Raw genomic sequence first — 20986 nt, 5'->3', positions numbered from 1 at the left:
TGAAGATAGCAAGGCACACACCCCCGTTGTTCTCCTTACCAGAACTTAGATATCATAAGCCATTACCTTGCTGGTTGTTGAAATCATAACGGGGCTTTACAGAGCACAAGGTGATGTTTGTAACCAGCACTGTGAGTTAAGATTAGAATCATATTTTTAAAATGAGGAGATAGAAACAGAGATATTCTGTATGCGACCCAGGGTTACCCAGTAATTAAATGGCAGAGCCAGAACTCAAACCAGCATTCCTTTCGGAATATCACAGCCACCTCCAGGGTGGTTTTTCTGAATTTTGTGATGGAAGATTGTGATTTGTTTTTCCTGAACACTTATTTTCTGACTTAAACTGTTAGAATCTAAATTTAGAAACTCTCTCATTTGGTATATTTCATGCCCATCTTTATTCCATGTAATTACAAAACTGTCTTAGAGCTGGGTATAACCCTAAAGATTGTCAAGTCCAATCTTACGGTTTTTTAAAGAAGAAAACTGGATTCAGGAAAAATAAAGCAAGTACCTCACGTTGTTTCCCTAACTCTACTTCATTGGAGAATTACTAGATTCTCTAAATACAGTGTTCAGATTATTGCTCCTTCTGGCATGTGGTCTGTCCCTTGAGAATCTGTGCCTTTATTTTATTTCCATTAGCTTTTTGCCTCACTCCTCTTGAGGGTATTACTTTATTTTTTAATTTTCTACTTTGGTCAACACAAATCAATGTATAGTCTTAGAAGTCATTCGTTGTAGAAAGATTTACAGAGTTTGTACTGAGTATATAACCCTAGCGGCAATTACTTTCAATGCTCTGGGTTGCGTTTTTCTGATATTACCGTATCCTAAATAGCATGCAAATACTGGCCATTTCTTCTTCTCTTTTCAGCTCTGGATGACATCTATTGACATCCTACCTAGAAGGATGAGGGTTTAGCTCCTTTACACCCCAACCCTCTATCTTATCTTCACATCCCTTTCTTATAAGTTTCCAATATGGTTATATCCTAAATTTTTGATAAGTCAATGTTTGGTGTTTACATTATTATGACCATGTATATATTGTTCCCAACTAAGGCAGGTGATACACCATGATCTTTACATTTCCCTTCCTGACCAGTCTTTCTACCCACCCCCCCACCTCCTGGAGTTAGGAATTGCTACATTTTCTTTACTCTATTTAGTTGTTTGAGAACTCATCAGCAAGGAGTCACTTCCTGAAGCCCAGGAAACTCATGGAGCCCCTCTGAGTGCTGCTAATTGCATTGCAAGCTGTTGAGTGGGGAGGAAAAGCCAGGCTGCCATCAAGAAGCATTTGGGGTACATTTTCTAAGCACATCTGGAAAGAGTGAGTCTAGAACGGCCACTGTCTGTTGTGATTTTTCTCATTCTAAATACATACCCACTTTTTTTTTTTTCTATCCAGTCCATCTCTTGTGGAATACATATACACTTTCATACCCAATTATGTACAGTTTTTGCAATTTTATGCCTTTTTCTTAAAGAAGGCTCCCGAAAGTGTGTAAGATTCAGGCCCCATAAGACACGGTTGCTTTTTGGGCTTGTACCCATATAAGATGTCACCACTCTTCCTTCATTCTTGATTGCCGGTTTGACTGGGTATGGGATATTAATCAGAAATCATTTCCTGTCCGAATTTTGAAAACATTGCTCCATTTTCTTCTACTTTCTTACAGTGCTGTTGAGAAGCTGATGCCATTCTAATTCCTGATCCCTGGTATTTTGTTTTAATCTCTGGGTGTTTGTAGGGTTTTCTTTTCTTTATTGCTCATATTCTGATATTTCATGATGTTGTTATTTAATGTTGGGGAGGGGTTTTTTGGCGGGAGATACAGGGGACTATCAGTCACTGTCCTAGGTGTTTTATAGACCTTTTCAATTCAAAAATTACATTCTTCAGTTCTGAGTTATTTTCTTCTGTTATATAATTTTCTCATGCTTTCTTTCTGAAACTTAATTACTTAGACTGAATCTGAAAATGGAATCTCTTGGATCTGTCCTGTAATTGTATCTTTTTTATTTGAAAAATGTCCCATGATTTTTCATTCTAATAAATCTCCCAATACTGCTATTAAATGTTTACATTCCTACCATTATATTTTTAATTCTCAGGAGCTTTTATGGGCAAGAGGTGTGGTCTTCTAAATGGTTTTTACAGTATCCTGTTCTCATTTCATGAGTGACGTGTCTTATTTTCCTGAGAATATTAACTCAGTGCTTTTTCTACATTTTAAAAGTTTTCGTCTGGGCACAGTGGCTCACACTTATAATTTCAGCACTTTGGGAGGCCGAGGCAGACAGATTGCCTAAGGTCAGCAGTTCGAGACCAGCCTGGCCAACATACTGAAACCCCATCTCTACTAAAAATAAAAAAATTAGTCGGGCATGGTGGCACACACCTGTAATCCCAGCTACTCAGGAGGCTGAGACAGGAGAATCGCTTGAACCTGGTAGGCAGAGGTTACAGTGAACCAAGATCATGCCATTGCACTCTAGCCTAGGTGACAGAGTGAGACTCCATCTCAAAAAAAATTTTTTTCTTCAGCTACCTACTATGTCTGTGTCTATTTTCAAAGTGGCTTTCAAAGTTGCTTTTGGCCTGCCTTTCATGTTGGAAGCTTCATTCACGTGTACATGTTTAAGAATGGTGTGCATCGTCTTTGAGTGCGGCTTGCAGGTTGGTGGGCTTCATTGTAGGGTGGTTAGCCAGAGAGGGCCTTTTTGATGTCTTATCATCTGTCTCTAGTGCTTTCTAGTACGTATAATGGGTTTCTCTGTACAAAGATCCCGCTTCTAGCCATTTATTCCTGTTTGAGAAAAGTCCAATAATAACTTAGATGTATTTATTATGTAATCTGTTTAATAGCAGAGGTTCTTGTTGTAAGGTAGCTAAGTGGAAGTCTAGGATTCAAACTGGGAAATGTGTCCTTGATTCTGCCTCACTGTGAAGTTGCTGATATTCTGCATGGTTGTTGTTTCTTTTTTCTATTGAAAAATTTAATAAAAAGTACTGAGATATTAGAGAATGAAAACTCTTAGAATACATGTGTAACTAATTACTTTTGGATAACCATTTGCAAAATATTCATTACCTACCTACAAAGAAACCGTCACTAATCCAGAATAAATTAGGGCCTCTGGAGATGCTCCCTGCCATGCCAGTGTTTTTCTTTACAGGTTGTGTAGGTAGAAGACTTAGTTAAAATGGAAAAGTATAATTAGCACAGTGTTTTTCTTTAATGGGCTATATTGGTAAACATATTTCTAATACCTCTAGAGAATGTTTTGGTTATAGAATTTGGGACCAATTTTCTGCCCTTGAAGGTCATCCTCCAAATCCATGCAAATTTTCCCATGTGCAGCCTGACAGTGATCATCAAAACTTGGAGTAGATTCATCTTTTTTTTTTTCTGGGAAAGACTTAGAGCATGTGAAGGGAACAGATCATATGTATGATAGGAATCGTTCCTGCTTTAGCTTCCTAAGACTTCTCACTTGAAAAGCCTGCCCATTTGACCTTGGATTTTTTCCTTCTTAGGCGCCTTTAAAAATGACTGCAGACTCCCTGACAGCACAGGCCCAAGCTTGTCACCTCTGCCCCTCTATCACGCACAGCAGTGCCTTATGCATAGTAGGCATTTGATAAATGTTAGTGGACTTACATTGACCCTACTATCTGTTTTAAACTAGATCTTCCTACCTGTCCCCTTGCTATTTCCTCTGTTTCTCTTACATCTTTTTATGTCACCACCTCTTGGATGATGCTACCTCATTCTCAAATCTGATGGTATGGAATAGCTATGAGAAAACAAAGTTGGAAGATCTCTAACTGCTAGGACTCTAAGTAGAATTTCCAGGATTGAAAACTCCCCATATCACCTTACTAAATATCTAATTATTTCTTAGATTATCACCAACCACCCTGCATGGAGTCCCTCTTGAGCCACAGTTCAATTTAGATTAGTTTTTCCTCATGTTCCATCCTTTGACTGCAGTGCTCTTCCCTTCCTTCCAGTGTCTTTGATCAGCCTCCACTTTGATCCAGACCTTCTCTTTGATCCGTTCTAATGGTCATTTTTCTGCCTTCTCCCCTACATTGATCTACCATCTGGCATATTTTATAGATTATACAAAGCACAGTGTTGTGCTAATTTCAAAATACCTTTTCAAACGTAACTCAGACCTGCGATGAAAGTCTCTCTTTTCTGGCCATTATTGAGATAACTCCTGCTTTGGTCTCACTGGGGCTGTTTATTTCTCTATAGGAGGCTCTAGAACAGTAACTAAACTACAGTGCAAAACGGTGGTGATCTGTAGATTTGTATTTCTCAGTCATCTGCGCCAACAATAGAACCTAAACTCCCAAGGACCTGGAGACTTGGCTGAGAACAGCCTAGCATAAGCTGCAGTCCGTCTTAATCCTAAAAAATGTATGCCACCCCAAAATACGTCTATATCTGATTTAAAATGAAGATCATTTTTCCAGAATCTGTAGGTGAAATTGATACTCCAGGATTATGAGCCATGTTTGTCCTGTGATTTCAGATATCATTTGTGGGGAGAGGATTCACACATACACAGTCTGTGAGACACAGTACTAGAAATCAAAGGACTTATCTAGCTCCAAGAATTGTATGAAAGCTGTGATGGTACCAGCAACTTTACCAATGACTAGATTTAAGAGATGGTGTCCTGGTGATTCAAGATTAAGGCTAAGCTGCACCCATTCAGTTCAGTTCAAGACCTATTATATATCAAGCTTGTGCTAGTTTATGATGGAGATGATAAGGTGCCTGTTCTTGAAGATTCTGTAAACTAATGGGCAAGACATATGTCACTATAATTTTAATATGACATGGTACATTATAAAAATCAAGGTATGAATAAGGTCCTTTGAAAACACAGAGGTGGGCACTTAGCCCAGCCTGGGGATTCACAGAGGCTTCCTGGAGGAGATAAGGCCTAAATATGGAAAACAGATTCAAGGTGAGCCAAATAAGAGGAGTGAAAAGGACATGCAATGCAGAGGGGACAACATGAGCAAAGGGGACACTGTCAGGTTCACAGCGGAGAGAAATGGGAGATGACGCTGGAGAGGAGCCACACCCAGGTACATGGGGTGTGGACCCCTCCACAGGATGCTGGTTTCCCAATGGAATATTTTTCATTCTCTAGTAGTACAGTCAGATTTACACAGAAGGTGGATGACTCTGGCTGCAGGGTGGAAGAAGGATTCATGGACAGCAGAACTAGAGGCCTCCCAGTCTTTTAAGAAAAAGATAATGAGAGCCCAAATGAGATCATTACTGCAGGCACAGAAGGGAAAGAGAAAGTCCCAGAATACTAGGGGAAGCAAACATAGCAATATTTTGGTGTCTTTGCCGGGAATGGTAAGGGAAGAAGAGAGTCCAGATGACTCCCAGGATTCTGGCTTTCTGGGTGACGTTAAGCCATTACCCAAGTTTGGGAGATGAGAAGAGAAGCCGATTTGGTGGGGAAAGAAGATGGTGAATTCAGTCTTAGACTTACTGACTTGAGGTGTCTAAGAAACATCTACATGTTTACGTACATGTCTGTCTATTCAGCACGTTGTCGGATCTATGAGTCTGAGACTTAGAGACAAGGTCAGGGCTGGAGATGAAGGTATGGGAGTCATCAGTGTGCAAGAGGTGATTAACCCATGGGTGTGCATGAGAGTTCCTGCAAGGGGAAGAGAAAATATAAGTAAGGGCTTGCGCAAGGAGGACTGTTGAGTGAAGTGGAAGTCCCCGCCTCCACCTATTTACTAATGCCAGTGCTGAGCAAGCTCACTGGCAGTGGATGCTGAGGGAAGGAGAGAAGGAGTCTATCTGTAGGCCTGAGCATTTTTCTAAGAGGTGGAGAAGGCAGAGAGCCCAGGCCTTGGAGAAATGTTCCCTAGTGGCCTGCCATCTTGGAAATTTGACTTCATGACTTTGAAGAGATCTTTCCATTGTTAGTTTCCTTGACCACCCAGAAAGAGAATTCTGAACTAAATGTACTCTTTCACATGGGTGAATTAAGGATAGTGTTAATTATTGAAATACATGTAAGGTTTTTTTTTTGGTTGTTTGAAAACTAAGCCAAGCTTTGAAGTCCAGAAATGCTCTTTCACTCTAATGCATGCTGACGTGGCAACTGGTAACTGCTTCTTTGTAAGTAATATCCATAGCCTTAGCTTCATTCTCCCTTCTCCATGATTAAAACTTGCTCAAACTTCTGCATTTTTGTTTTTGTGATGTATTAATGAGGAGCAAAGACATAAAGGGATTTCAGAATTAGGAAGAGCCATGGAGAGTCCCTCTTCCAAACTACCTATTTAACAAATGAAGAAGTTATGATCCTGAGAGGTTATATGTCTTGCTCAAGGTCACGGAGTGAATTCATAGCAGAATTCAGGCTAGAACCCAGGTATTCTGACTCGGCGGCCAGTGTTCTTGTTAGATGTTGAGAAAATAGAATTTAGTCCAGATTTGTTTTTCAATCTTGAATTCAGGATCCAGCAAAACTGCCTAATTTTCATGACAGTTTAAAGAAAGGCCCAGATCAAATGACACCTCCCCTGTGAGGCCTGGCCAGTTTCTCAGGCGAGGGTTACCCACTTTGTATTCTATGTGCTAGGACTGCTCCCAGTGTGTCCCAGAACAATCATTCTTTCACAAGTACTGTCATGTGACGCTTAACAATGGGGACATGTTCTGAGAAATGTATCATTAGATGATTTTGTTGTGCGGACATCCTAGAGTGTACTTGCACAAGCCCGATGTCATAGCCTACCACACATCTAGGCTATGTGGTGTATAATGTCAGTGCTGAGCAAACACGCTCTTAGCAGATAGTGAAAGAAGGAGTCTGTAGGCATGAGCACTTTTTCCAAGAATTCACTCCAAACCTGTATAGCACATGACTATACCACACACTGCAGGCAGTTATAGCATAGTGGTAAGTATGTGTATATCTAAACATGGAAAACATGCATTAAAAATATAGTATTATGGCGATGCACAGTGGCTCACACCTGTAATCCCAGCACTTTGGGAGGCTAAGGCCTTAGGTCAGATCACTTGAGCTCAGGAGTTCGAGACCAGCCTGGGCAATATCAAAACCCTGTCTCTACTAAAAATACAAAAATAATTAGCCGGATATGGTTGTGCACACCTGTGGCCCCCGCTATTCAGGAAGCTGAGGCAAGAGGATCACTTGAACCCTGAGGGCGGAGGTTGCAGTGAGCTAAGATGGTCCACTGCACTCCAGCCTGGGTGACAGAGTGAGACCTTGTCTCAGAAAAAAAAAGGTATTATAATCTTACGGGGCCACTCTCATACATGGCGTTCATCATTGACCAAAACATTGCTGTGCAGCACCTGACTGTATACAGCTTTCTACTAGATTATAAACTCCTTGAAGATAAAACTATTCATATTATCATTATTCATTATATTATTTCCTTAGCACCCAGAAGAATCCTGTATTTAAATGGCTTATATGGAAAATTTTAGAAAGAGAGAGACAGCAGGGCTGAGACTATCTGCTGCTTAGGAACCAAACCAAGCTGGGAAGTAACAGAGTTCTTTTCCATAGTAATTTCATATAGAATTACCATATTTTATGATAATTCTATATCATGGTGGAATCATGCCTTACTCCTTCTGACCTTGCTGTTCCAAAGAACCTCTCATACAGGAAATAATGATGGCAGTAACTGTCAAATTCGAAAGACGGGGAGAGATTCCAGACCTCTTCAGGTCCCTGAGGCCACTGTAGAGCAGGGACGTGACTTAAGTGAAGTTCAGGACTACGGCCACAGTCCCACCCACCTGTGAGCAATGGAATATTTATTTTCAACACTGAACCCTCTTCTTCCCCTGCATTCTATTACTAAGCAGTTCATAGAACACGAAGAGGTATTAACCTTGTTATTTGCAGGGTTACAAAAAGCTGAGTCAGGTAGGTTTGGCTGTATTCCAAACCAAACCCAGACCAGAAGCCATCTGAGAGTTCCTGCTGGCAAAGACAGGTTCAGAATGTATAAAAACAATGAAAATAATATGCCAAGATCACCCTATAACCTACTTCCTTACTGACCAAACACACATCTCATTCCCATTAAAAAGTTATACTCAGCCACTGCCCTCTCTAGGATTATGTGATGTTAAGCAGTAATTTTGCCCATTTAGGGTCATCTACTCAAAAGCAAAAAACAGCAGCTTTAGTTCATAAGTGTATTCTCCTAGGAGAGCAGCCCAAGCCTGTCCCCCATTATTGCGGGAATAGTGTACGAGCACCAGACTAGAGAGGAAGCTAACACTTATTAAACACATATTCTAGGCATCTGCTGGACATTTTCAGGTAAGCCTCACAGGATCCCTCCAAGGTGGTGTTAATGTCCCTGTTTTAGAAGGAGGAGTACTGAGATTCAGAGACATTGGAGGACTTGTCCAAGGTCTTACAGGTAGAAGGGGCAAAACCAGGATTGAACTGAGGTCTGACACTACGTAGTTCATGTTCTATTATGTGACTGTATTCCTCCTCAGAGGAAAATTTAGGAATTCGGTTTCCTTTAGGAAAATGTAGGAAATAGAATGATTCGAACTAATATAAAGTTGACTTAAGTCTTTTCTAACTCAGCCTTCCTCAGGCCCATGTGTGAGTTGGTTTCTGTGCTTTCCCTGAGACTCTTGGGCACATAGGACCATAATGTCTGTTTTATTTGACTTCTTTTTAATGAACATATGCTGTATTTTTTTTTAATTATTTTACTTTAAGTTCTGGGATTCATGGGCAGATCTTGCAAGATTGTCACATAGGTATACATATGCCATGGTGGTGTGTGCCTCCATCCCCCGTCCCCTACATTAGGTATCTCTCCTAATGTTATCCCTCCCCAATCTCCCTACCCTCTGCTATCCCTCCCGTAGGTCCCCACCCCCCAACAGACCCCAGTGTGTGAGGTCCCTGTCCCTGTTCCCATGCGTTCTCATTGTTCAACACCCACCTATGAGTGAGAACATGCGGTGTTTGGCTTTCTGTTCTTGTGTCAATTTGCTGAGAATGATGGTTTCCAGGTTCACCCATGTCCCTACAAAGGACATGAACTGAACCTTTTTTTGTGGCTGCATAGTATTCCATGGCGTATATGTGCCATTATTTGACTTTTAAGTATATTCTTTTGGTCAGTCCCAATCTAACAAAATTTTAAGATTTAATGCATTCCATCCATGCAAGGGAATTACATGTGATTTTGCTTGGTAAAGAAGGTGGAAATGGTATAGGGTAAAGAGAGTAAGTGACATTATCTAGTTCACTCCCACCATATGGACGATTGGCTGCAATTGCCTCTCAGCCTTTGCATATGCTATTTGCTCTGCCTAGAGCTCCGCCCACACTACCTGACTAATGCCTATGTGTTTTTCCAGGAAGGTTTAATGACACTAACCTGCATAATCTTTTTCCTGTTTCCTCCAGGCTGAATAGGAATCCTCCCTTTATTTTCATTGTTATGGGTGTTCTCTGTATACTCTAGTAAAGTGTTTTTAATATGTATCATAATAGTTTAATCAATCTTCTGATTCACAATTGAGCTGGTTATAGGCAAGGTCCTTCTGTAAATAAAGAACTGATGAAATCTACTTTTAAGAGTAGAAGGATAGACAAGAGCCCAAGATAATTCAATAGGGGAAAGAATCGTTTTATTAACAAGTGGCTGGAACACTTGGATATTCACATGGGAAAGAATAAAGCTGGAGCCCTACCTCCACAATATACAAAAGGAAATTCAAAATAGATCCGAGATCAGGCACGGTGGCTCACACCTGTAATCCCAGCACTTTGGGAGGCTGAGCCGGGCAGAACACCTAAGGTCAGGAGTTCGAGACCAGCCTGGCCAACATGGTAAAACCCTGTCTCTATTAAAAATACAAAATTAGCCAGGTGTGGTGGCACACACTAATCCCAGCTACTCAGGAGGCTAAGGCAGGAGAATCACTTGAACCCGGGAGGCGAAGGTTGCAGTGAACTGAGATTGTGCCATTTCACTCCACCCTGGGAGGGGGCAAAATTCCATCTCAAAAAAAAAAAAAATTACATCAGAGACAGAGTCATAAATATGAGCTAAAAGTATGCAATTTTTAGAAGAAAACATAGAAGTGAGTTTTCTGACCTTTGGTTAAGCACTTGTTTCTTGGCTATAACATCAAAAGCACAAACAAAAGGAAAAAAAAAACAGATAAATTGGACTTGATCAAAATTACAAGCTTCTGTGCTTTGATGGGAAAAGACAACTCACAGAATGGGAGAAAATATTTGCAAATAATATATCTGGTAAGAAACCTGTATCTAGAATAAATAACTATTACAACAATAATAAAATGACAAATAATCCAATTAAACTGGGCAATGTATTTGAGTAGGCATTTACAAGTGCCCAATAAGCACATGAAAAGATGCTCAACATCACTAATCATTAGGGAAACACAACAACAAAATACCACTTCATACCCACTGGGACGGCTAAATGAAAAAAGGCATAACAAGTGTTGGCAAAGATGTGAAGAAATTGGAATGCTAATACATTGCTGGTGGGATTGTGAAAGGGTGCAGCCACTTTTTTTTTTAATTGTACTTTAGGTTCTGGGGTACATGTGCAGAACACGCAGGATTGTTGCATAGGTACATACATGGCAATGTGGTTTGCTGCCTCCATCCCCTCCCCATGTCACCTATATCTGGCATTTCTCCCCATGTTATCCCTCCCCAACCTCCCCACTCCCCACTGTCCCTCCCTGACCCCCACCAACAGACCCCAGTATGTGATGTTCCCCTCTTTGTTTCCAAGTGTTCTCATTGTTCAACACCCGTCTCTGAGTGAGAACATGCGGTGTTTGATTTTCTGTGCTTGTGTCAGTTTGCTGAGAATGATGATTTCCAGATTCATCCCTGTCCCTACAAAGGACACGAACTCATCATTTTTTATGGCTGCATAGTATTCCATGGTGTATATGTGCCACATTTTCCTTGTCCAGTCTATCATCAATGGGCATTTGGGTTGGTTCGAGGTCTTTGCTATTGTAAACAGTGCCAAGGGTGCCGCCACTTTTGAAAAGTCTGACAGTTATTCAAAATGTTAAATACAGAGTTACCATCTGACCAAGTATTCCACTCCTAGATATACAGTAGTCACCCCTTATCCACTGGGGATACGTTCCAAGACCCTTAGTGGATGCTAAAACCACGAATAGTTAGTTCCAAACCCTATATACACTGTGTTTTTTCCTAGACATATATGCTTATGATAAAGCTTATATAAATTAGGTATAGTAAGAGATTAACAATAATAATTAATAATAGGACTATCATAGAACTATATGTGTAGTAGAACAATTACAATATACTGCTCACAATTTAATGGATGAAGTTTCATTTTTATTACAGGTCTTAGCAACCTCAGCATACTATTTTTTTCTTTTCTTATTAAGTTAAGAACTTCCATGTTTCCACTTAAACAAAACACTTGACAACTTCTCTTTGGCATATTCGAACTGCCAGCATCACTACTTCTTCATTTTGGAGCCATTAGGTAAAATAAGGGTTACATGAATACAAGCACTATGGCACCATGACAGTCAACCTGATAATCCAGACAGCTACTAATAGGCAGACTGTGTGTACAGCGTGCTTATGCTGGAGAAAGCAATGACTCATATCCAGGGTGGAATGGCATGAAATTTCCTTATGCTACTCAGAATGGTGTGCAATTTAAAATTTCTAAATTATTTGTTTCTTGAATTTTCCATTTAACATTTTTGGACCAAGTTGACTGCAGGTAACTGAAACTGCAGAAAGCAAATCCATGGGTAAGGGAGACTACTGCATATGCAAGAGAAATGAAAACATCTGTACACCCAAAAACATGCAATTGTTCACTGCATCATTATTCGTAACAATTCCAATGTCCATTCCCTAACAGGCGAATAAACAAAATGTGACATATCCATACAATGGAATATTATTTAGCCATGAAAAGAAATGATGTAGGCTGGGTGTGGTGGCTCATGCCTGTAATCCCAGCACTTTGGGAGGCCAAGGTGGGCAGATCAAGAGGTCAGGAGTTCAAGACCAGCCTGGCCAACATGGTGAACCCCATCTCTACTAAAAATACAAAAATTGGCCGGGCGCGGTGGCTCAAGCCTGTAATCCCAGCACTTTGGGAGGCCGAGGCGGGTGGATCACGAGGTCAAGAGATCGAGACCATCCTGGTCAACACGGTGAAACCCCGTCTCTACTAAAAATACAAAAAATTAGCTGGGCATGGTGGCGCGTGCCTGTAATCCCAGCTACTCGGGAGGCTGAGGCAGGAGAATTGCCTGAACCCAGGAGACGGAGGTTGCGGTGAGCCGAGATCACGCCATTGCACTCCAGCCTGGGTAACAAGAGCGAAACTCCGTCCCAAAAAAAAAAAAAAAAAATATACAAAAATTAGCTGGGCATGGTGGCATGCATCTGTAGTCTCAGCTACTTGGGAAGCTGAGGGAGGAGAATCGCTTGAACCTGGGAGGCAGAGGTTGCAGTGAGCCAAGATCACGCCACTGCACTCCAGCCTGGATGACAGAGTGAAACTCCGTCTCAAAAAAAAAAAAGGAATGAGATGCTGATGCATGCTGTATCATGAATGAACCTTGAAAACATTATGCTAAAAGAAAGAGGCTGCATCTTTTATGATTTGATTTATATAAACTGTCTAAATTAGGCAAATCCACAGAGACAGAAAGCATATTAGTGATTGCCAGGGTCTGGGAGGCTGGTGGGAAATGGGAGTGACTACCAACGGGGGTTGATAAAAACATTCTAAAATTGAATACTTGTAATTTTATCTAAAATTAGATAGCAACAGTGGTTGCACAACTGTTAGTAAACTAAAAAACACCAAATTGAACACTTTAAAAGGTGAACTTTATAGTATGTAGATTATATGTCAATAAGAGTGGGGTTTTTTTAAGTAAAATAGTAATGACAAGAAAGTACAGAGAACTGTTAGGGTGACTTTCAGAGCCATCAGGAAAAACTCACAGAAATAAAAAGTAAAACAACTTAGTAAGGTTGTTGAAATCTTCGTAGTTTCTTTGTTATGCACCTGAGAGTTACTTTTCATAGTGATTTAGTAATTAAATTTATAAAAGGAAATGTGTTAATTGGCCAGGCACAGTGGCTCACACCTGTAATCCCAGCACTTTGTGGGGCCGAGGCGGGCAGATCACCTGAGGTCAGGAGTTCGAGACCAGCCTGGCCAAGATGGTGAAACCCTGTCTCTGCTAAAAATACCAAAATTAGCCAGTGTGGTGGTGCTCTTAGTCCCAGCTACTTAGGAGGCTGAGGCAGGAGAGTTGCTTGAACCCGGGAGGTGGAGGCTGCAGTGAGTTGAGGTCGCGCCACTGCACCTCAGCCTGGGTGACGGAGACTCTGTCTCAAAAAATAAACAGAAAAAAAAAAAAGGCAATGAAAATGTGAATTGATGGATAAATAATATATGGTGTTATGGGCAGAGTTGTGTCCCCCCTCCATCTCCAAGTGTGTATGCTGAAGTCCTCACCTCCAGTGCTTCCTAATATGCCTCTGTTTGGGGACAGGGTCTTTAAAGAAGTAATCAAGTTAAAATGAGGTCATTAGGACACTAAGCCAATATGACTGGTATCCGTATAAGAGGAACTTTAGGTCGGCTAAAACTAGGTTCTAAATTTAAAAAAAAATAATAAAAAGAGGAACTTTAGGAGCAGGCTCAGTGGCTCACACCCATAATCCCAGCACTTTGGGAGGCCGAGGTGGGTGGATCACCTGAGGTCAGGAGTTCAAGGCCAGCCTGGCCAATATGGTGAAATCCTGTCTCTACCAAAAATACAAAAACTTCACCAGGGGTGGTAGCAGGTGCCTGTAATCCCAGCTACTCAGGAGGCTGAGGCAGGAAAATTGCTTGAACCCGGGAGTCGGAGGTTGCAGTGAGTCAAGATCACGCCATTGCGCTCCAGCCTGGGCAACAAGAGCAAAACTTCATCTCAAAAAAAAAAAAGGAACTTTTTAGACACAGACACACATAGAAAGAAGACCATCTGAATGAAGACACAGGGCGAAGGTGGGCATCTACAGCCCAGGAGAGAGGCCTCAGAAGAAACCCATCTGCCAACGCATTGGTCTTGGACTTCTAGCTTCCATAACTGTTAGAAGGTAAATGGCTGTTGTTTAAGCTCCCCAGTCTGTGGGACTTTGTCATAGCAGCCCTGGCAACCGTACAGATTTCAGTACCAAGAAATAGGGTGCTGCTGAGCAGACGCAGCTTTGGAACTAGACCGTGAGTAAGGGCTGGAAGAGTTTGGAGGTGCATGTTGGAAAAGGCCTAGATTGCCTTAATGAGACTGTTGATAGAAATGTGGACATTGAAGGTGATTCCGGTGAGGACTGAGAAAGAAAAGAAGAGAGCTGTAGAGAAAGTGTCAATCATCTTCAAGAACACATACATCAGGAACAGCATTCTCATTGAAATATGAATGATAAAGGTACTTTTGGTGAGATCCTGGACAGAAATGAGGAACATGGTATTAGAAACTAGAAGAAAAATGGACAAATGGACCTTGTTATAAAGTGGCAAAGAAATTTGTTGAATTGGATGCTCATGTTTCATGGAAAGCAGAACTTATAAATGATGAACTTGGCTATTTAGCTGAGAAGATTTCTAAGCAAAGTACTGAAGGTGGCCTGGTTTCTTCTTGCTGCTCGTGGTAAAATGTGAGAGGAGAGAGATAAACTAAAAAAGGACTTTTTAAGAAAACAAAAGGAACCAAAACTTGAAGATTTGGAAAATTCTCAGCCTATCCAGTTTACAAAAAAATGAGAAAGCACATTCTGGAGAAAAGACCAAGGGTGTGGCTGGACCCCATCTGGAAAGATGGCCAGTGTGATGCATGGATACAGTCATGCATGGATACAGCTCAGCGAGGCAGGAACAGAGATACGGCTACCCAGGGACATCTGTGGAGAGCCCTCTTGTCAAATGGCCTCGCCCCTGTCGATTGCATAGGAGGCCAACAAGGATTTTGAGAATTTATGCCAGCAGACATTGCCAGCTTGGACCAAAGGAGACAGAAATGAAGGAAGATTGTCAGACTTCTGGAATTCTGCAGGACCAGCCAATACAGTGATATGGCTGTGATCATGAGTTATCCTTAAAGGAAAGAGAAGAATGACTATGAGGGCAGTTCAGAGATCTGCCAGGCTGCTACTGCCACCTTGGCCCCAGGGCACACAGATTCAGGGTCCAGGACTGGTACCATTTCCTTGGTTTCAGCAGGCCAGGATGCCCCAGCCCAGGACCAAGGGGCAGGACCACCACTTAAGGGTAGAGGGTCAGGACAGTGGCCCTGGAAGGCATGGCCATCCTGTGGACCTAGACAACAGAGCATTGAGGCAAAGAGGATTATTCTCAAGCCTTAAAATTGAACAGAATTGGGCCAGGTGTGGCGGCTCATGCCCGTAATCCCAGCACTTTGGGATGCCAAGGCGGGCGGGTCACCTGAGATCAGGGGTTGGAGACCAGCTTGGGCAACATGGCAAAACCCTGTCACTACTAAAAATACAAAAATTAACCAGGCATGGTGGTGCATGACTGTAATAGCAACTACTTGGGAGGCTGAGGCAGGAGAATCACTGAACCCAGGAGTCGGAGATTGCAGTGAGCCAAGATCGCACCATTGCACTGCAGCCTGGGCAACAAGAGTGAAACTCTGAAAATAAACAAATAAATAAAAATGGAATGGAATTTGCCCTGCCAGGTTCCAGGATAGGAGATCCGTGACCCCTTTCCTCTTTCCCTTTTAAACTGGAAATGTCGATGCTATGCCTGTCCTGTTTGGGAAGCAGATAATTTCTTGTCTGGTCGTAAAGGTTCATAGCTGGAGAAGAGTTTTGCCTCAGAATGACCCATACCTCAAATCTCACCCTTTCCTGGTTTCGATGATACTTACATGAGATTTTGGACTTAACGTTCATGCTGGTCTGGGTTAAGTCGTTTGGCCCTGTTGGGACGGTGGGTGAGTGTATTCTGCATGTGAGAAGGACCAATTTTCAGGGAGCGAAGGGCAGGGCGTTACGGGCTGAACTGTGCTCTCTCCAAATTCAAATGTGGAAGTCTTATGTGACTCTTTAGAGATAAGATCTTTAAAGAAGTAATTAAAGTGAGATCATTAGGGTGGGGCCCAAATTCAATATGAGTAATGTCTGTATAAGAACACAGACACACACAAGAGGAAGACCACGTGCGGACACAGAGAAAAGCCGGCCATCTCCAAGCCAGGGAGAGAGGCCTCCAGGGCTGAGAGTGTGAATGGCTAAGCTGCCCAGTCTGTGGTGCTGTGTTACTAGCCCTAGCAACCAGTACATATGGTCTACCCACACAATGAAATACCATTCAGCCAACAAAAGGAGTCCCTGGTGATCCGTGCCACAACATGAAGAACCTGGGACACATCGTGCCAACAGAAAGGCCCGGTCACAAAAGACACATGCTGTATAATTCAACTTACGAATTGAAATGCAAACCTGTAGAAATATAAAGTCGACTGGCGGCTGCCTGCTGGACACCGTGCAACGTGCAGGATCCCTGTGGCCCGGAGTATCGGCAATGTCAAGGTTGTGAGATCCTGCTCTCGCCCAGGCCTGCTTCCCAAAGCCCTTTACTCCTGAAGGGAGAAGAGAGCAGGCGGCCTCCTTTCTTTGTTAGTTAAATCCCACTTACTCCCTCTTAGAGCATGTTCTTCTCCCTTTAAGACCAACCCGGGCTGGTCTCTACCAAGTAGGTAGATAGGGCTGGGGAAGGAGAGGATTGATGAAAATGGAGACTGATCATAGGTGAGGGTGTTTCTTTCTCTCTCTCTCTCTCTCTCTTTTTTTTTTTTTAAGACAGAGTCTTGCTCTGTCACCCAGGCTGCAGTGCAGTGGCACAATCTCAGCTCCCAGGCTGGAGTGCAGTGACACAATCATGGCTTACGGCAGCCTCAACCTCCCACGTAGCTGGGACTACACGCACTCACCACCACACCTGGCTAATTTTTTTTTTTTTTTTAATAGAAATGGAGTTTCACCATGTTACCCAGGCTAGTTTTGGGTTATTTTTTTGTTTTTGTTTTCTGGAGTTTGAGTCTTGCTCTGTCGCCCAGGCTGGAGTGCAGTGGTGCAATCTCTGCTCACGGCAACCTCTGCCTCCCAGGTTCAAGCTATTCTCAAGCCTCAGCCTCCCGAGTAGCTGGGACTACAGATGCCCACCATCACGACCAGCTAATTTTTGCATTTTTAGTAGAGACGGGGCTTCACCATGTTGGCCAGGCTGGTCTAGAACTCCTGTCTTGAAGTGATCCACCCACCTCAGCCTCCCAAAGAACTAGGATTACCAGCGTGAGCCACCATGCCCAGCCACCAGGCTAGTCTTAAAAGGAGAAGAACTTGCTCTAAGAGGGGGTAAGTGGGATTTGAATAACAAAGAAAGGCAGCCTGCTGTCTTCTCTTTTCAGGACTAAAGGGCTTTCGGAAGCAGGCCTGGGCGAGAGCAGGATCTCACAGCCTCGGCATTGCTGATACTCTGGGCCACAAGGGTCTTGGTTGTGGGGCTGTCCTGTCCATTGCAAGGTGGTCAGCAGTGTCCCTGTTCTCTACCCATAGGAGCCAGAGCACCACCACCAGTCCCCATTGTGAGCCATTGAACTTGAGAATGACCTAATGGCTTAACCTTGTACTGTGACAGAGCCCGAGGTGCCTGAATTTTAATGATACAAAGAATTTTAATTATACTAATTTTATTTTATTTTACTTTATTTTGAGACAGAGTTTTACTCTTGTCGCCCAGACTGGAGTGCAATGGCGTGATCTCCACTCACTGCAAACTACCCCTCCGGGGTTCAAGTGATTCTCCTGCCTCAGCCTCCCAAGTAGCTGAGATTATAGGCATGCACTACCATGCCCAGCTAATTTTTGTATTTTTAATAGAGATGGGGTTTCAACATGTTGGCCAGGCTGGTCTTGAACTCCTGGCCTCAGGTGATCTGCCCAACTCAGCCTCCCAAAGTACAGGGATTACAGGCGTGAGTCACCGTGCCCAGCCTGTACTAATTATAATTATATAGTATAGGCTGGGCTCAGGTGGAGGAACTTGGGCACCATTTCAAAAGAGAAAATATATCCATTTGATATCATGCAATAGAGGAGGAAATCAGGGCAGTTCCACATAAAATTTACCAAAATTACCTGTGGTACCTTGTTGATACAATTTCTGCCATTCTGATAACACCATAACCTCTTCCTTGGATATAATAAAGATTTTCAGTACTTTTTTTAACTTCAGAAGCCTGTGTCCTGACTCTAACATAGTTAAACTTGTATATATCTGTATGATTCTGAACAAGTTAGAGTAAGCTAGATGAAAACAGCCCACAAACCTCAGTAACTCGTTACAGCTGTGTATTTCACACAGCATGTGTTCATCAAGGTTGGTCTGGGGTTCTGCTCGACGCATCTCCACCCTAGGATGCAGGCTGATGGAGGAACTACCAGGATGCCCACTGACAGTCAGTGTGGTGGAGGGAAAAGCATTATGGGAGTCCTGAACTGGCAATGGCATGCTTCAGCCCAGAGGTAACACAGGACACGTCTATTCACAACTCATTGGCCATGGCCAGGTGCGGTGGCTCACACCTATAATCCCAGAATTTTTGGAGGCCAAGGACAGAGGATCACTTGAGCCCAGGAGTTTGAGACCAGCCTGGGCAACATAGCAAGACCCCATACTCCAAAAAAAACCTTTTTTTAAGTTAGCTAAGTGTGGTGGCGTGCAGCTGTAGTCCTAGCCACTTGGGATGTTGGGGCAGGAGGATCATCTGAACCCAGGAGTTTGAGGCTATACTGAGCCATGATCTCACCATTGCACTCCACACTGGATGACAGAGCAAGACCCTGTCTCTTAAAAAACAAAACAAAAAAAACCCAACCAGTTCATTAGCCAGTAGTTGGAAGCCCCCACCCAACCACCAGGGAGCCAGAAAGAGTAATCACACATGTGCCTGGAACACAGAGGGGCAGAAATTCTTATCTTTAAAAAAAATCATCTGATTTATTTCTATTTTTCTATTTTCTTCTTTTTTTAACTTTTGAGTTCAGAGGTGCAAGTGCAGGTTTGTTACATAGGTAAGCTTGTGCCATGGGCATCTGTTAATACAGAGTATTTCATCACCCAGGTATTAAGCCTGGTACCCATTCATTATTTTTCCTGATCCTCTCCCTACCCCACCCTCTACCCTCTGAAAGCCCCCAGTGTGTGTTGTTCCCCTCTATTTGTCCATGTGTTCTCCTCATTTAGCTTCCACATATATGTGACAGCATGCCAAATTTGGTTTTCTGTTCCTGAGTGAGTTTTCTAAGGATGATGGCCCCCAGCTCCCTCCACGTTCTGCAAAGGACATAATCTCACTTTTTTATGGCTATGTAGTATTCCATGGTGTATATGTACCACATTTTATTTATCCAGTCTATCGTAGATGGGCATTTAGGTTGATTACAGGTTTTTGCTGTTGTGAACAGTCCTGCAATGAACATACACGTGCATGTGTCTTGTCTTTATACTGGGATAATTTCTATCCTTTGGGAATATACCCAATAATGAGATTGCTGGGTCAAATGGTATTTCTGTCTTTAGGTCTTTGAGAAATCGCCATACTGTCTTCCTCAATGACTGAACTAATTTACACTCCCACTAACAGTGTGTAAGCCTTCCTTTTTCTCCACAACCTCACAAGTATTTATTTTTTGACTTTTTAATAACAGCCATTCTGACTGGTATTAGATGGTATTGGTTTTGATTTCCATTTCTCTAATGATCGGTGATGTTGTGAAATTCTTAATGAATTGAAGTATCTCAAAGTACTCTCCCATATTGCTTTCATGTTCATATAACTGTATATTCATATATATGTATACACATTTGAGGGACAGTATCATTGTTACTCAAAATGGCTTCACATTATAAGCATTCTTTTTCTTCTTGCTTGTCTCAGCCAACATCTCATGAAAACCCTTCTAGGACAGCTGGCACACCTCCAATTCATGCTTTTTAATGGTTATATAATATTTCATAGTAACGATAAAATATAATTTATTCAGTGAAACACGTGTTTGGAACTGAGTAGAGGCCCAAGCTCTCTGTGATATTTGGGGATCTATATATTTTTGTATCTGTAACCACAAACTGGGAGAGTTTGCTTTACCTCTCCGCCTGTGGCAGCAAAGTAATGTTAGAGAGTGCTGGCTGCCAAACCCACGCACTTGAGAAAAACAAAATTCGCTTTTCCCCCTTTTTCGATTCTTCCATTTATCTGGACATCTCTTCCTTCACCATTCCTGCTTTGACCCTCTAAAATAAGGGGAAATGCCCGCTTTATTTTTTTAAAGCACCATATCAAGTTTTACTTTTAACGACAGCCAAGTGACACCAGCCATCATGTCTCCTTTCCTTGGCACCATTTCCTCTCTTCTGTGACTCTGCTTCCCTTTTGCTTCCTTACTCCTCAGTCCTCCTTACTCGTGCCGCCCTTTTCTCTTTCTGACTCCTTCCACCTTGTCTTCTATTTTACTTACCTCAAATGAGAGAGAGAGAGAAAGAAGGGGAGAGAGAGAGAGAGAGAGAGAGGGAGGGAGGGAGGGGAAGAAAGCGGGGATGAAATGTACATTGGGGAATTTTGTTTAAAAACAAGAAGTACGAGGAAAATAAGGTTAAATCTCTTACTCAAATTGTGTTCTTTTTCTGATGATCTCCCTGGATATGAAATAAAAAGGAAGAGTTGCCCAATCCTCCAGCTAGCTTGGTTCTTATTTTTAATGCTAGGCCATAGCAGCAGACCAACCAGGGATTTATTTCTTTTTTTTTTTTTTT

The 20986-nt window shown here is 42.3% G+C and overlaps 1 protein-coding gene across 4 annotated transcripts in view; it reads left to right on the top strand.

The window, feature by feature from the left end:
• TMEM45B (transmembrane protein 45B) overlaps positions 1–20986 on the top strand; it is a 42910-nt gene that overhangs the window by 2523 nt on the left and 19401 nt on the right. The window contains exon 1 of one of the 4 annotated variants that reach the window (XM_017524428.1): positions 18200–18204. The exons of the other annotated variants lie outside the window; for them this stretch is intronic. The gene's annotated coding sequence lies outside the window, so the exon portion shown is untranslated. Of the gene's footprint in view, positions 1–18199; positions 18205–20986 lie in introns of those variants that run through there. 4 annotated transcript variants of the gene reach the window in all.

Source organism: Cebus imitator, unplaced genomic scaffold (genome assembly GCF_001604975.1).
Source record: "Cebus imitator isolate Cc_AM_T3 unplaced genomic scaffold, Cebus_imitator-1.0 Scaffold0, whole genome shotgun sequence".
Lineage (NCBI taxonomy): Eukaryota > Metazoa > Chordata > Mammalia > Primates > Cebidae > Cebus > Cebus imitator.
The sequence above is the reverse complement of the archived record's forward strand: the minus strand, read 5'-3'. Positions and strand labels throughout refer to the sequence as shown.